Source organism: Falco punctatus (genome assembly GCF_963210335.1).
Source record: "Falco punctatus genome assembly, chromosome: 14".
NCBI classification, from domain to species: Eukaryota; Metazoa; Chordata; class Aves; order Falconiformes; family Falconidae; genus Falco; species Falco punctatus.
The window spans coordinates 9,646,061-9,662,454 of NC_137594.1; positions in this window are offsets into that span (position 1 = coordinate 9,646,061).

Here is a 16,394-nt window from a genome sequence, read left to right on the forward strand (position 1 = left end):
TCTCTGGTATTCAAGGTACTGGAAACCTGTGCTGCAGTTCTATTTCTATCCAGGGTCAAAAGTATTTATGATAGTAAATCTAACAGCATTCATTTATCTGTCAGATATTTTTCATCAAGATCAAACAACCTTAAGAGCATTGTCTCCGTCTGAAAATTTTAGAATATCAAAGTATGTCAGTATAAAGCATTTTTCTTTGTTTCCCCACAATGACATAAAGACAGGAATTAAATAAAATTACTCTCACAGCTGAAACAAGAAAGTATCAGTGAGGGTTATCAAACCAGACTTCTGAGAGACCGATGACTGAAGAAAAGAATGAAACCAACACTGAAGGCACTGAACATGGCTTCATCAGTTGTCAATTCTTAGATTGTTTACTTCCCATCATTAGATCTGATCACCAATTCATAAGTCATGGTGGACAGGCCTTGCCTTACATTTTGTTGAGTACGGTTACTTTCTGCTTCATGGTCACCAGGTATAAGGACTTCAGATGTTACTTCATTAGACTGGAAAAGCTTAAATTTCAGATCACATTACATCCTACAGAAACTACAAGTTTTCACCTGTTAACAGCATTCACATTACTGTCTGTTTCCAGGATCAAGAAGTGACTTTTGTCTTGTATATGATAACTTATTTCTCATCGTTACTAATTAATTAAATTCTGAATAAGAAACAAAGAAAACCCCACTCTGTTTCAATGCTTTTTGTTCTTATTTTTCTTATCATATGTTCTTAATATGTGATTATATTTATTAAAATCTCTGTTGATCACAACAGTTATTTAATCACATACTAGTCTAAATGGAATTTAGGTTACTAAACTATTCCTGGATTTTGTCTGTTCAGTGAAGCCTATGTTATCAGGACAAATAGTTACATCCATCAGTTCACAGGTGTAAAACCATAAGCACATATCTGAAAACGTGACTTCACAAATACAAGATTTCTCTGCCATCAGCCACTGGAAAAAAAAATCAAAGGAATAAATATTAACTAACATTTTGCAGCAGATCTTTGCAGTTCGTGGAGTTGGATGATGAAGACTGTCCTTTGAGTTGGGGGGGGAAGAGGAAGAAAAAAATTGAATGATTATTCAGTCTCTCTAAATGCTGTGTATAAAATAATCTTATTTCTGATTATTCTGTTTCTATGGCCCATTCAAAGGCATTATGTACAGTTAAATTGAGTATATTGCGTTGCCTTAGATTCAAACTGATTAAGAAAGAATAAGCTTATTGAGGTTAAAACTTGCCCGTGTTGTGATTATAAGAATAGCATGATAGTGATATAATAGAAAACAAATAATTTTTACAGCCTGTCTTGTAAGTTCTGGAGTTGTGCCCCTTCTGTTAACTCTTTGATTCCTTTCATCATCAACCCCCATTGGAGTCATAGGCCAGTTAGTGGGAGCAATAACAATATGTGAATTTTTCACTATATCAGATACTCTAAATTAAAAACAAACAAACAAACAGAAGTGTGGCAGAAGTATATGTAACAGTTTATGAAGCAATATTAAATTATAATAAAAATTACATTGTATATTAAGCACACAGTGAAAATGCCTTGCAACTCTCAAGGTTAATAGCTTCTTTATTTAGATGTGTCATCCTTTATGCTTGGATAGTGCCGAGGAATTTCTCAGTGGAATCACTAGGAATTTTTTCACTGACATTCATAGGAGGTCAATAGGGTCAATATTATTTAATGGCAATCACTGGAATCGATTGCTTAACAAATGCACTCTTTAGTAAAATACCAATTTATGAGCTGTAATTTTGCAGGCATAAATAATCATGGACAAACTACTCTTGGAACATAAACACGATGACATCATCAGCATTCTGCACCCTTTGCGATGTCTAGGTAGCTGTATTCAGCGTAAGGATTTGCGATTCTTTTTCTTCCTCTGTCTTTCTCTCCTCTTTTTTAAGCTATTCTGGTTTAAAATCCTTTTTTTTTTTTCTCTGCTATTTTCAGTGACACTCTACAGATGTTTTACAAAGTTCACCTGCTTCACAATGTGAGAATTATTAGCTTAAAACACCTTCATCCTAGCATGCATGCAGATGTCTCAGGTGTTCTTTAGTAAGGTTGTGGAAGGATCCTTAGTTAGGGAAAAATCATATTTAAATATTCTATTGTATAGCGTAATTTACAATATACAGCATAAGTGAACTAACTCTTATCTGAAAGTTTTCTCATTTTTTATGTTGCTTTCTCATGTTCCCTGCATTTTTAGAAAAAGCTTCACAGACTTTTACAGTTCTGAACCCAAGTACCTCTTAGAAAGATTTAACATTTTTATTATAGGCTCATTATTTATTTAAATCATTAACTAATGTTTTATGTAAATATTGTTATTATTGGGTTTTTTTATTTTGCAAATATACTTTGATTCTTCATGCATAAAATCTGAGTTCAGACACAGACTTTGCAAAGACACGTCCACAAGAAAATAGACAATTTTAATGAAGGGTGCACACTAGCAAACTGGAGAAACTCGTTCTCACTTTAGATGCTGCTCATTGACACACATGCATGTTTTTCTTCTTGCATTTTCAGTTGCTGAAAGTGAAATATTTTCACTAGATGCAGCTCTGGCCAGGATCCAGGAATCAGACCTATATGGGTAAGTGCTTGATCATGAGTGCAGACCTGCTGAAATCAGTAATAGCTCTGTGGGATCCACCTGCTTTGGCAAGTGGTTGCCAAGCCTGAGACTGAAAACTGAAAGAAAAAAATAATAATAATATTTAAAGGTAGAGCTTTCCTGCAAGCTTTTACTTATTTACTTACGATATTGCAGGGAGAAATTGTGTTTCTGTGCATGATGTGTTCAGACCAACTGCATTGAGTATCAGTATCATTTTTATGTTTTAGACCAATTTATTTTGTGACTCAGCAGGATCTGTCCAAACTGGGAGCTGGACTCATAAATCAGTTGTTCTAAACATACCATACAAAAAATAAATAAATTTCTCCAAGACAGAAAACCAGGAAAATAGGAGTGGTTATCTATTTGTATTTGCAGTATTTGCAGTATGTGGTTGTTTACCTACTTCAACAATTATAGGTGGTTTTTTTCCATTTTATTTTTCAGTTTCCTTAATATTAAGTAGCAACATAACCCAAAATTTATGGAGGGTTTTTTTATATATAATGTTCTTTATCAGACATAATTCGGAGATCTTTTTTTCCCCGCATGCTATTTTTTAAATATTTTTATGCTAAACGCAAAATGAAAGGCAATAATTAGTAGTGTGTCTGATCAACGTAGCTATTGCTGTAGATAATTTTAAATGAACACATTAACTTAAGTAGGACTTGGCCCCAGACCTAATTTGTAAAATGTGTTACTGATATTAAAAAGAGCTGAGACACTCAACAAATCACAAGGTTTTGTGGACACACATTTTAGCAAGAAAAGACAAGAAGAAAACATATCTGTGCTTAGTTTTTGGGGGGGGGTTTGGGTTTTTTTCCTTCCAGCTAGGTTACCATTTTGGCACTCAGTTTTGCTGGTCCCCTTCTCATGTCATCACAAAGAACAAGAATTAAGTCCTTTAACAGTATACATCATGGCCAGCAGTAGTAGATTGCTAGATAAGGAATCTTAGTTACTCAGGTGATCAGAAAGAAGAATTATATTTTTTTTTGGCCTGGCAAATGCTGAATTCATTGTATGGATGTGGATGTCACTTAACCACAAAAAAAGTAAATCTAAAGTCAAAATTTGAAAAAAACAAACACCAAAACCTGTAAGATATTTCCAGAGAAGGAAGCATAGAAGACAGACTTTCAAAACTCCTAAATGTTAGAAGATAAATATGCTTAGCTAAACTTTTCTTATTTAGAAGCTAAACTTGTCTTATTTAGAGTTTTCTTAAAACTTGGGCTCAACCTTGAAAAGCACTCTAATCATTCTGGTTATAATGCACAAGGTTCATTAAATGCCATATTTAATTTTTCTTTCCTAGATTGGAGCTGGAGTGGTTAGAATTAGGGAAGTTCAAACCCTCTTGTTATGGCCTACGTTCCCCTTAGCTCACTTTCTGTATTTTGAGAGCAGAGGATTGGGGCTGGGGCAGGGGGAAGAGATTTATTTTTCATCAGCATTTGATTTAGAAAAAAAGAATCAAAACAAAAACTGACTGTAGAGGAATCAGAATTTTTTTAGGATGCATCCTCACCTAGTTACTTTAAGTAACAGCAGTAGGAAGTCTGAGCTCTTAGAATATCTGCATCCTTCATCTTTGCTTAAGGTTAGCCTGTTACGTTTTCTATTCTGTATTATGCCAAATATAAAACTTTTTATTATACTTTATTGAAATTTCTGGATGTCCTCATAAAAGTCTAAATGTTAGAGGAACAATATTAATAAGTCATCTAGTTCTTCTTGCGTTCACACATATTTCTTGGCAGTAAAAGAATATTACATTGCACCAGCTGTGCAGAACAGAAATTTGATTCTTGTTCTGGGTCAGTTAAAATGTGCATATAACAAAATTCGAGTCTGGCATATGATGCTGGATCTTATGTCTTATTATATGCTGTACAGACTTGGGAAGGGTGGTGATTTTTTGTGGTGTTTGTTGGTTTGTGGCTTTTTTTTTCATCTCTGCCCCTCATTTAGCAAATGTATGAAAACTTCAGATACAAAACTAGTCGTTTATGGCTCTCTTGCAGCTGAAGTGTATGAAAGGATACAGTAATAGTATATTGCAATGAACTAATTTTATATAGCGAACATTAATACTATAAAACTCGCTTTCATCTATATTCTTATGAACCCATTATATTGTAAGATAAAAGTGATATGTTTGATAAACAGGTATACTTTGAAATCTTTAGTACTTAGTTCCCTCACAGAGAGAACAAATATTGTTCTGTTTTACAACACAGCTTAACATTCTGTCACCTTCAGTAGTAAACAATTTCAGTGCTATGCAGATACTTTTATAATATGATTCATAATTTTAATGGTCTTTTGAAACCACATCCAGAAATATTCTCTACATGCATCTGTTTCGTACATTGTTCTCAGGCAGACTGTTTCCGTTGCAGATGGATCAGTGGGATTTTCTTTCTTTAATCAGAAAAGAATTGCACTAGTATTAAGATACACGGTACAGTTTTGCTTATCTGGTGCCAGTTTTGGTTCATAATCCATCTAATTGCAATAGCAGGAATAAATGTAATGGGAATGAGTATGAAAAAAACTTCTGTCCTTCGCTTCCAGCTTCTCATACCCTTGATATTTTCATCAGGGTTACAAGTTTTGCTATCTAATTGTTAAGGAGAAATGTCTTTATGAAAGATCCATCAAGGTAATCACAGGCTCATTTTCAGTTTTGTAAAATTCCAATGATATCAAACAGCTTCAAGAGATTCCAGTTCACTGTTCAAAAAAGGAAAAGGAAAAGAAAAAGATATCTAACTAGTGTTAGGCTCTCTTCCAATGTCCTCTGAACTATGGGTACAATCAGTTTACACTTAAAACTCCATCTCTAGCTGTCCATGAAACTTCAGCACCCTCTATGGTCTAACCTCTATGTGGTTTGTCTCCAGAGTTTTTAAACTTCATGAATGGAACAAGGTTTAAGCACGTGATATTCAAGAACTGCAACTTTAATAGCATAATGTCATATTTAAAATAATCTAGTTTTTTGAAGCTGATACTTTCTTTTTTGTGGGTGAGCTTGCTGTTGCTTTCTGAGAGGTTTCTTCACTTCATATTGGTTTTTCATCACACACAGTAAATAGTTGATTTATAAGATATGGGTCCTTTTTATCAACCTTAAAATAAAACTCTATTTTGTGTGTATTCTTTACAGGGGAAGTCTCCTATCAGTGAAACTTCCTTTTACCAAGTTTCATCATTTTGAGGAGACTGTGTCCAAGCTGCTGTGTCTAAAATTCCTGATTCATCAAAGCAGGTATGAGTAATCCCACTTCTATCCAGAAAATATTCAGGCATATACTTCAGCCTTTGAAAGCAGTGTTGGTTTTCTCTGCTTAACTGCTTTGTTAGGTTAGGCTTGTGATGTCTTAAAGTTGTTTGAAATCCTGCTGTCTATGAATTTGAACTCTCTGAATCTAGAATGTAACTTTGTTTTACTGCATCAGGTGTTCATAATTTACATAAAATAATGCATTTAATGCATAGAATGATCTTATCAATTCTGTTTTGAAGGTATTGTCATTTAATCTGTCATAATCTATCAGTATTAAATACATTAAACTGATTATTTTAAATAATTGCTGTTGAAAGCAGGTAAGAGACTTAACCTTTCATATGGTTTTAAATTTAGTGTGTCCGTACCTTAACAATGGAATTATTGTAATGTAGCAATCAAAACATTTTTCATATGCAAAGGAATATGAACTTTTCTTACCACTTGTAGAAGACAAGCACATTTTATTTTTCAATTTAATATTTGGATTATTTCACTTGTCTTGGCTTTAAACAGACCTGTTCTTAATAAACTGAAAACTACAGACTTTATTCATTTGAGTAAATTAAATCCTAGTGTGCCTTTTTCCTCATACCTTCTTGTTTGTCTTACCAAATTCTTACATTTACAATAAATATACATCCATTTTTAAAGGTTACATTACACATCTAGAATATAAACAACTTTTATGTGTATTTACTCATAAACCAATTTCAAAAACAGTAAGTTTTGGACTGGGAAAGGTATGAGATGAGGGAAGGTATTTTAGGTTTTTTCTTTGTTTCTCACCACTTGAACCTAGTTTAATTGGCAGTAAAATTTATTAATTTTCAAGTTCAATCTGTTTTTCCTGTGATGGTAACTGATGATGTCTGCATCTCTATTGTGACCCACCAGCCTTTTCATCTCATTTTGTCCCCCCATCTTGTTGAGGAGGGTGTGTGAGGGAGAGGCTGGGGTGGGTGTTTGGCAGCTGGCTGAGGTCAAGCCACCACAAACTGAATTTGAATTGTTGCTAGATGGACTAGTATTGATGTTTGTTGGCACACACATAAACTGCTTACTATTCCAGGTAGTCTAGAACTACAGAATTTTTTTCAGATTTCTGACACACTGGAAGTTGTTTGGGCTTTTTGATTAATGACAGTTGTCATTCCAAGACCACAGATCCTTTTAACATAATAAATAATGGCTTCCTTGAGAGAGTATTTCAGAACAATCTTTACCTTGGAGTAGATATGGTACATCAAACATGTCTTCTGTAAATTCACTGTATAAAAAATATTTTTCCTAATCTCACCTCACTCCATGTGACAGATCCTTTGACCTTTGGTTTTGTCACTAGAACCCAGCACAATTCTTGAGGGATCTGAGGCACTTTAACAGGATTTAAAGAAATGCTTTCATAAAGGAGGTTAAATTCTTATTCAGCATCTGGATAATGTAGCATCCATAGGTCCGGCAACTGTGGTAGATCCAGGTCAGTGGATAATACATGATCAAATGTTTCATAGAAGAACAGCTAGTTGTAAGTGTATATTATTGTAAGGAAATACCTTTTCTAATTATTGACGAGGCTGTGATTCTTAATCCCTTCTTGAGTCCAGAAGTTCAAGTGGTTGATTTTACTGTTTTGTGTTTTGTTGATTGGGTTTTTTTTTATGAAGTCATTAATTTCCATTCACATCAAGAAGGCATCCCATAATTTGGAGAATAGGAAGGAAATGCTGGAAGAGGAGTAGACTCTTTAATAGCTCTGCCTTGTAAAGAGATGAAATGAACAACCCTTACTGGGATGTGTAGGTACTGGATTAACAGGAGATAGGATCAATATCCAGCACCTTGCAGGATGTGTCATGGTCACCTATCCTGATGTGTGCGTTACCTATGAATATACAAATAAGTAGTTCTTTTCTCTATACACAGACTCTCTTTTTGAAAGAATTTTCATAGACTTTGTATACTATGTTGTTTATGACTAATTTTAAGACTATTTTAGTGCAAAAACAAAATGATAATTTATGCCTTGCCATTTTGGACATTGACTATTTGAATATGAACTTCTAAATGGTTTATAGTAGAAAAGAAGAATTGAGAATTTTCTTCCCCCCCCCCCTTAAATATCCTTATTTGTCAAGTAAGACTATTCAACTGTTAGCGTTTTACTCATTATGTCTAATGTCAATAACATTCATCACTTTATGCTAATCAGATTAGATAGGTGTGGTGATAAGTGGAGATCTGAGTATAATCAAAATAAATGAACTGCTCTACTTGCAGACACAACAGGGAAAACACATGCTGTGTACTATGTATAAAAAAAGTCTGTAACTGCAATATAAACTAAAAGGAAAATCTCATTTTGACTGTTTAATCAAAGCAGCTTTCTTGTTTTTGAAAATTATGCAGAATATACAATATGACAGTATCTGTCAGAAGTGGGTGACTGAATTAGGATACCTCTACATTTTCCAATATTACAGTGTCTGTGCTGTTGCACCTCTTTTGTGTAGCTTGGTAAATGTTGAAGTTGGTTGTGTTTCCGATGTTTAAGCATATGAGATTCTCAAGCATCCACTCTTCCTCTGCTGAGCATCCCTGTGACTATGGCTGCAAGGCTTGGTGCCTGCATAGCTGAACCAGTCACTGATCCTTATTGGTTTTCCTAAAGTGGTCCAGAGCCACAATGCCTAACTCATGCTGAGCTTGCCAACACAAATGAGCTCAACAAAAATAAAAAAATGGAACATTTCAACCTTTTACCACTTTGGAGGAAATGCATACATTCAGGGATCAAGGAAAGTAATCCTCAATCAACTCCCTTTCAAAGCAGGCACTGTAACAGCTAAGGCAGAGAGACCGAATGGTTCTGCTTTCTTCTCTGGCAGACATTCACTTGTCTTCAACGAACCTTGTTAGCTGATTTACCTGATAGTATGGTGTTTAAAATCTGTTCTTACATCTTCCGTGAAAGACCCAAAATGACTCACTCCAGGCTATGGGTTTCACTGTCTGAATTATCAGTTTGTATGGATACAGTACTGCACTTTCTGTTGTTTAGTGCTGATCGCCTCACACCTCAGTTTAGGATTTCAGGACTCTGTAGGCTTGCTTTCCAGATAAAAGTCTGTGATCTTCAATATACACTTAGCTTATAACATTTGCTGATTTAGAAGATGTTACTAAATTTTGATAATTTCTGGGCACATATCTAAGTAACTGTGGCTTTGAGCTAAGGATGAAGAAAGTCAGAAGTAGAACATACACATGCATACCTCAGAAGCAGCTAAATAAATGGATTTATAGAGCGCAACCAAAGTTTTGTCTTGGGAATTTGAAATGTTTTTCAGAATATATGCAAGCAGTTATTATAAAGTGTGTATATATTTGACAATGTGCAGATCAAAACAGTTATTCTCATGATTGTCACCAGTACTAACACAGTGCTAATCTACATTGTCTTCTACACAGCTTTGTTGCATATAGTCAGACAGGGGAAACAATAACAACATAATTCTCACAGCAGTGTCTGTAGGGTTTGGAAGACGTACTACAGAAATGGACCTCAGCACAGATAAACTCCATAGCTTCTGATTTTTTCTTTCTCTTCAGTATATTTTAAGTTAACATTTTGTGCTGTGTATTGTATCAGTAGACAGAAGAGGTGGCAGAGAGGAAATAAAGACTGACTGATAGAAGAACAAAGTTTTGATCATCCTCACAGAGGAACAGTGACTCAAACGAGAAAAGTCCTGGCTAGGATTAAACAGTATTTGCCTGTTATAGAAGCTGCAGAAAAAAAGACAAAATTAAATACAGCCCTCCAAAAGAAGTAGAAGCAGAACAGTGTTGTTTATGTTATGCCCTCTGCAGCATTTAAAAAGGATTTCAGCTTCTGCACTTCCTGGAGCCAAGAAGAATGTAGACCACCTACTACTGCTGTGCAACAATGAAAAAAGATTCAGACATGTTGCAAGGCCTACGCCAAATGGGCACACAAACACCACTGTGCAATGCATAGCTGCATGTAAATTTATTTTTGAAAGATGAAGAATGCTTTCTAATATAGACAACACTTGGGATATTTATAACATGCAGCAGAAATATAGGTATGCAAAGAGTTCTTCCTTAGTGGTTCCCCCCTCTACCTTTCTATTTCTAAGGGAAATAATTGTTAAAATAATCATTCCAAACTCACTGGTGGCCATGATGTGTTCATCTAAGGTGTCTGAGTAACATGCAGAAGTAGATTAAAATTGGATTCCAAAATCAACTAGAATTGGATGGCTGCATTTGTTCCCAGGCCAGCTGTCTGCCTTGCTCTCCGGATGATTTCTTTCCTCAGGTGGGTGTGAGATTATTTCATGAAACCAGTTCTTGAACAAGCATAAATTTTACCCTTTCATATTAAGTGAGTGGAAAGGAATTTTACAATTACCATTTTAATTTGGGTGTTTGAACTAGTGGGGAGGGAAGATGAGGAAAACTTTTTAAAAATTTAATTCTAAAATGAGTAAAAGGTGAGGAAACATACTTATGTGCAAGATTCCTTAGGAGAAGCAGGCAGATATCTATTTTCCTAGATTCAGTGTTTGTTATTTGAGGAAATAGAGGTTATATTTCCTCCCAGGTAAGGAATAATTAAATAGAAATCATACTCACAGGTGTTCTTGAAACAGTGATTCAGGAACAGGAAGGGAAGTTCCTTTAAAATAAGCTGGTAGGAGTTGCTATTGCAATTAGGGCCATGATAAGAATGTTTGTAAAGATGCCTGTTTCACAGTATGCTTTTGGGGACTTTATTGTGTACAAGAGAGATTTCACAAAGTATTTCCCAAGGGTGCCTTTAGCATCCTACAGAAAGAGGAGCAAAGTAAGATAAATTCATTTTAGCAAATGAGGAAAAAATGTGAATTGCTCTCTTTGTGCTGAATCACTTTACTGGCAACCTTTGTGTATCAGCTACATGAAGGTGCAGTGCAGCTAGCAAATGCTTCTTCTGTTCATTGGAACATTATCAGCTAGTATTTAACAAAGCTTCGGTGATCACATAGTAGCAAAATTTTGTATTTCAAGCAGCTTCCCCCGTCCCCCCCCCAGCCCCCCCCCAACCTGAGTGTAGGCAAGCCAGGGACAACCATTGCCATTTATTCATTTATTCCTGGTAAGTCTTAAGTAAAAAATGTGGTTGACTATATTTCTTTCTTTCTTTGTTTCTGTCTTTGTTCTATCTTTATGCATAATACTGTTGACTCCTAATTTACTGTTTTATTTATGCAAGAAAGATCAGTCAGCCTAACAAAGAAAACATTTTGTTTTCAACATGATTTTCTTGGTTTCTCAAATAACAAGAAAAGAAACAATTGCAGTCAGCTTGGAAATAGATCAATGTTCACTTTTAAGTACTGCACACAATTATGTATTAGTAAATATTTATAATTGCTCAGGTAAAATTCTGCTAGAGTAAAACCAGAGATTTTTATTCATGTGACCATCTACAGACTGCAATGATTTGTTAAAGTCAAGTCAGCAAAAGGAACACCTGGAAGAAGACAATAATGAGGTTTGTGTAGAAAACAAATATGAGATAGTTTTGGTCCCTCATATAGTCCTGCATCTGTGCTTCTTTCTTCTATTGAAAACTGTGTGTTTTCTGGATGAGTTATTGTACCTCTAATTGACAGACCAGTTAGTTGCCAATGGTCTTGGAACTAACTAGTTGTATTATGCTACTTCTGTATTTGGCCAAAGAACCTGATGTTTGTTCCAGGAGGAACTCTGTATGGCTCTAAGGGAAAATGGGAAACATGCTGCTACTTTTCTTTTCTTTCTTTCTTTGCAAAAAAAAACAACCAACCAAACAAACAAATGAGAGGTCTCTTGTTTCTTACATTAAAAAAAAAAAAAAAAAAAACAAAACAACAAAACCTAGTACTGTCACTTATTATAAAATTTACATATCAGCCAATAAAGGAGGAATATATTCAGGATTTTTTTTCTGGCTGTGTTGCAGTACCATCTTATTTTTATCCTGATTACTTGTGTTGGCTTTTTCCATGACAATATTTTGTACTAGCTATAGGCTTGTAAACTGCTTTAATCTTTCCTTCAGGAATAATTTAATCTTTGGGAATATGCTCCCCAGCATCATTCATGACTTTTTAATGTTCTTGGTCAGCCCATGAAATAGCTTTGGCATTTAGAATATCTTTAAATTGTTAATTATTGTGTTTCCAGATTCCTCCATGAATGTAATCTGTATAATATATCACATACCATAAAAAAAGGCAGAAAACTTATTGTCAAATTAGACCTTTTAATATACCAGTAAATTTTGATGACAGTGCTGTAAAAAGCAAAACTTCCCTTTGCAATAACTTCTTTCACATGCGCCTTACTGACCTGCTTATGGTAGGAGCTTCAAAAGAATAATGATAGTATATCAGGATTTAAGTAGCCTAGAATACTTCTAAACAAAGGGCTCTTTCAGCTACTGTATCTTGATGGTTTGTAATTATGTTCTGTGAACAAAAAAGTAACAGGCATTGAAAATATTAATGACAATATGCTATGTTCCTGGATCTTCAAACAGTATCAACATCTGGAGAATGCTGTTTGAATCTATTTGTTGGTTTGGTGGGGTTTTTTTTCTTAGTAAAGAAACATTATATTTCTGATTTTATTATTGTGATTTTTATACCTTTACAGTATTAATTACTGCATCACACTGGCAGAAAAAAAACTTCAAATCCTGTAATACATTTATGCCTGTAATCAAAAGACATATTAATGAATATGCATACCTAGAGATGCACTCTTTTGTACAGTTATAAAGTTTTTCAAATTTTTATGAGTCCATTGCCTTTCTCTGAAAGGTGAAAATTATTGATCTGAATCACAAGAAAATTTTGATTTTGTGGAACAGGAGTAATCTCTTGTAACTGGAGACGTTCACAAAGTAGATGTCACTTGAGAAATAAGTGTTATTTGAACTAGTCCTTTAGGCTACCTTTGTAGTTGAGAAGTAGGAACTTTTGTAGCATGATTTGTCTTACCCTAAGATACTCACTTTGGAATGACATGAATCATGCTGTAGAAGGTACCTATTATTCTTCTTTGACTTTAAAGCAATTGAGGAGACTAGCTAAGCCATAGATGTGTATATCTTAACAGTTAAATCCCAGCTGCAGTGTTTCGGTAATTTATAGAATTTAACTTTTCTATTTTACCTGCTTGTGAAAGTTGCCTCTGTGAAGATTAAAATCTCTTGGACAGTAGAGGGATATTGTTCCTCCAGCCCAGGATTACCCTGGCAGCCTGACTCCACCTAGGTTGCAATAGGAGCACAGGAAGAGCAGAAGTGGGTAGAAAGGAATTTCAGAACAGGAGACTAGCTTGTGGGTGGTTATATTGATCCTAGCAGCAGAATATCAGCTCACTGAGGAGGCTTTGCAGGAATGGAGGGCAAGATACAAGCCAAGTTGAAGAACAGGAGACCTGAACAGGTATCTCCAGATATAATAGGTATAAGTACTTCAGTAGAAGAACTGATGTCAGGACTTCTTTATGTATAATAGGATTAAATATTGAAAGGACTGTTCACGAATTTACACCCTCAAAACACTCATTAAGGTGGTTGAGTCCTTTCTAAAAATTATTGCGGTGGCTCAGTTTCATAACCTCGACTTATCCGAGTACCACAAAGGCACTGTAATTGCAGCTCTTTAAATTTTCAGCACCATGATTTGTTTTAGTTAGGGCTCTCTTTTGAGTACTTAAGCCTTGCATATACATTTTTAATTTCAATTGCATCAGTGAATTGTATTATATACCTCCTAAAGATGTAATATAACAAAGTATCACAGTTTTGTGCATCAGTTACAGATGCACAAAATATAATTACACATTACCTAACACTTCCTTTTACTGTAAAATTACTGAACTTGGAGAAAAAAGTGTTAGCAGCAACAGCAAGAAATTTTATGAAGATTTATTTTAACTTTTTATGTGCATGTTTTAGTTGTTCTTTCTGTTGATTGCAAGTTAATTGCTATTAATTACTGATGTACTAATACTGCATTTTAGCTTGCAGTAAACAGAATTTACTTTATCCTTAGATCCAGTTCTGATATTTGTATTCATGAAGTAATAATGAATGAAATGTAGAGGTTTCTCAAGGGAACACTGACTGGGAGAAAGGTTAAAATTTATCCAGAACTTTAAACCTTTCCAAAATATTTTCAGTAATAAACATTGATCTTTACCTCTAACATCAAATATTAGCTAGCTGGTGTAGCAAATATTCAGAGAGAAAATTATGCCATACCAGTTTATATGGGATACGCAGCATTTTTCTTTGAAACACCTCTTCATTTCCTTTGGGACGTAATACCAGAGCCAATACAAGATGGACTCAATCCAATGTGTTGACTCTTTAGGTAGTCAAAACCAATACACTTACTGCAAACGGTGCCATCAAGTAAATTATAGGGCTCTGACATACGCGGATAATGATGTAAAATCACTGAATATGCATTCTATCTAAAGTGCTGAGGCATATACAGGTGCTTTATGTGTAACACTCTAATCCTTGCTGTTTCCGCTTTTGCAATATTTGAATGAAAGTCCTTTTTTGTATTTATAAAAGGTGATTTAGAAAAAAATGTATTTTTGTTAGAGGTAATGTTTACTAAGTACCAGAGCAAAATGGCATAGATGTAGCTGTTTTCTGAAAACACTGAAACTATACAAATAATGGGAGATAAAGCACTTGGTTAAGGAGGCAAAATTTCAAAATGTGAACTTCTAACTGGCAGCTCACTGCCTTTATATATTTAACCTTGAGTTAAATAACTTCAGAATACTGAAAGAAAATATTCCCAGCACACTAGTAAGAGTTGTTTTAGTGGGAAGAATGAGTCAGACTTGGTACACTGTAAATAATTGACTCAAATGCAATATCCATGTGCTTCCTGACAGGTGAATAAAATTCAGAAGAAATGAAAGAGTTAAATTCTGCAAAAAGCTATATTCATATCAGGCAATGTACTTGCAAAATCTACAAGTACTTTGTATGTGTTTGTGTTACAGAAAAATATGAATTTCCACACTTCTTGTTACAAGAAAGAAGAAATGAAAATTAAATGAGTATTCTAATATATACATAATTTATCTGGTTATAATTGCAGGTTGTTCATAGCAATATAAAAATAAGAGGTTATTCAGGTTATGCTTTTGTTTGATATATGCTCCCTGATATTTTAGATATTTAATTCTTGAAGTCAAGAATTCTGACCCACTCTTCAGAGTAGGACAATACATTGTTATAAACAATTTCATTTGAATATGTACAGTTCTAAAATTTATTTTAAATGTAGCCATAAGCAGCTTCAAATAAAATAATTCTTTTTTTTCTCCCAGGTCTGGTCAATAATAAATGAGTTTTAGAATTTAAATCAAGGCACAGTGGAGTTCGTGTGATACATTATTGATAAAGCACGGTTATTGTAACAATATCTTCCAAGGGAAAATACATTATTTGTTGTCTATGTTAATGCAAACTCCAACGTAAGTCTATATTAAGCTTTTAAAAATAAATTTGAGTACATTGGAGGAAGTTTTGTAAGCAGCCCTTTAAATAATTAGATAAAAAAATGAAACTTATTACCTTAATGAATAAAATATTAGTCTTAGAATAGATCTTCAAATTCACTTCCCCATATGTCTCAAAAAATCCATGATTACAATGATGTATTTCAGAATATAACCATCAGAAATATTTCATTGAAATTTTAGAAAATATTTTCTTCCTTTTCTAACACTTACTGAAGCTGCACATACAGGAAATAAGAACCTTGAGCTAGAAAAGCACAAAGGAATTTCTTGTAATTTCCCAAAGTTCCACAACAATCAATAATTCTGAAGATTTTAATCTACTGCTCAGATCAACTTAACTGTCTTCTTAATTCTTTTACTATTGAAATTCAAAAGTACTTTCTGAACTCCCACCCTAGATATCTGAATATTGGCAGATGTATGTTCTTTTGGGGATCCCGTACTCTTATAACCTGCACCACTTCTATCTTGAAAGATTACAGTCCATCTGCTCACTTCCAGATAATTTCCGCTTGTAATTTATCCAGGGGAATGTGATAATATATAATTCATGAATAGTGCAATAATCATGATCTATCCATGCTGTGGAGCTTTGACAAGGATGATACAACCTTGAGTTTAGAGGTATGATAGTACCCAAACTCTAAAGTAGTGTCATTTTAGCCAGTGTAATTTTCTCCTGAATGTTTTGACTTTTTAAACTCAAACCACTTCTTGCTTAAGGTTCTGTATGTTTTTTTAAATATACAAACCTTAATTTTGTTTGGGAAATATACTTTGGTAACAGTTTTTCAGGAATAAGTGCTCCGGTTT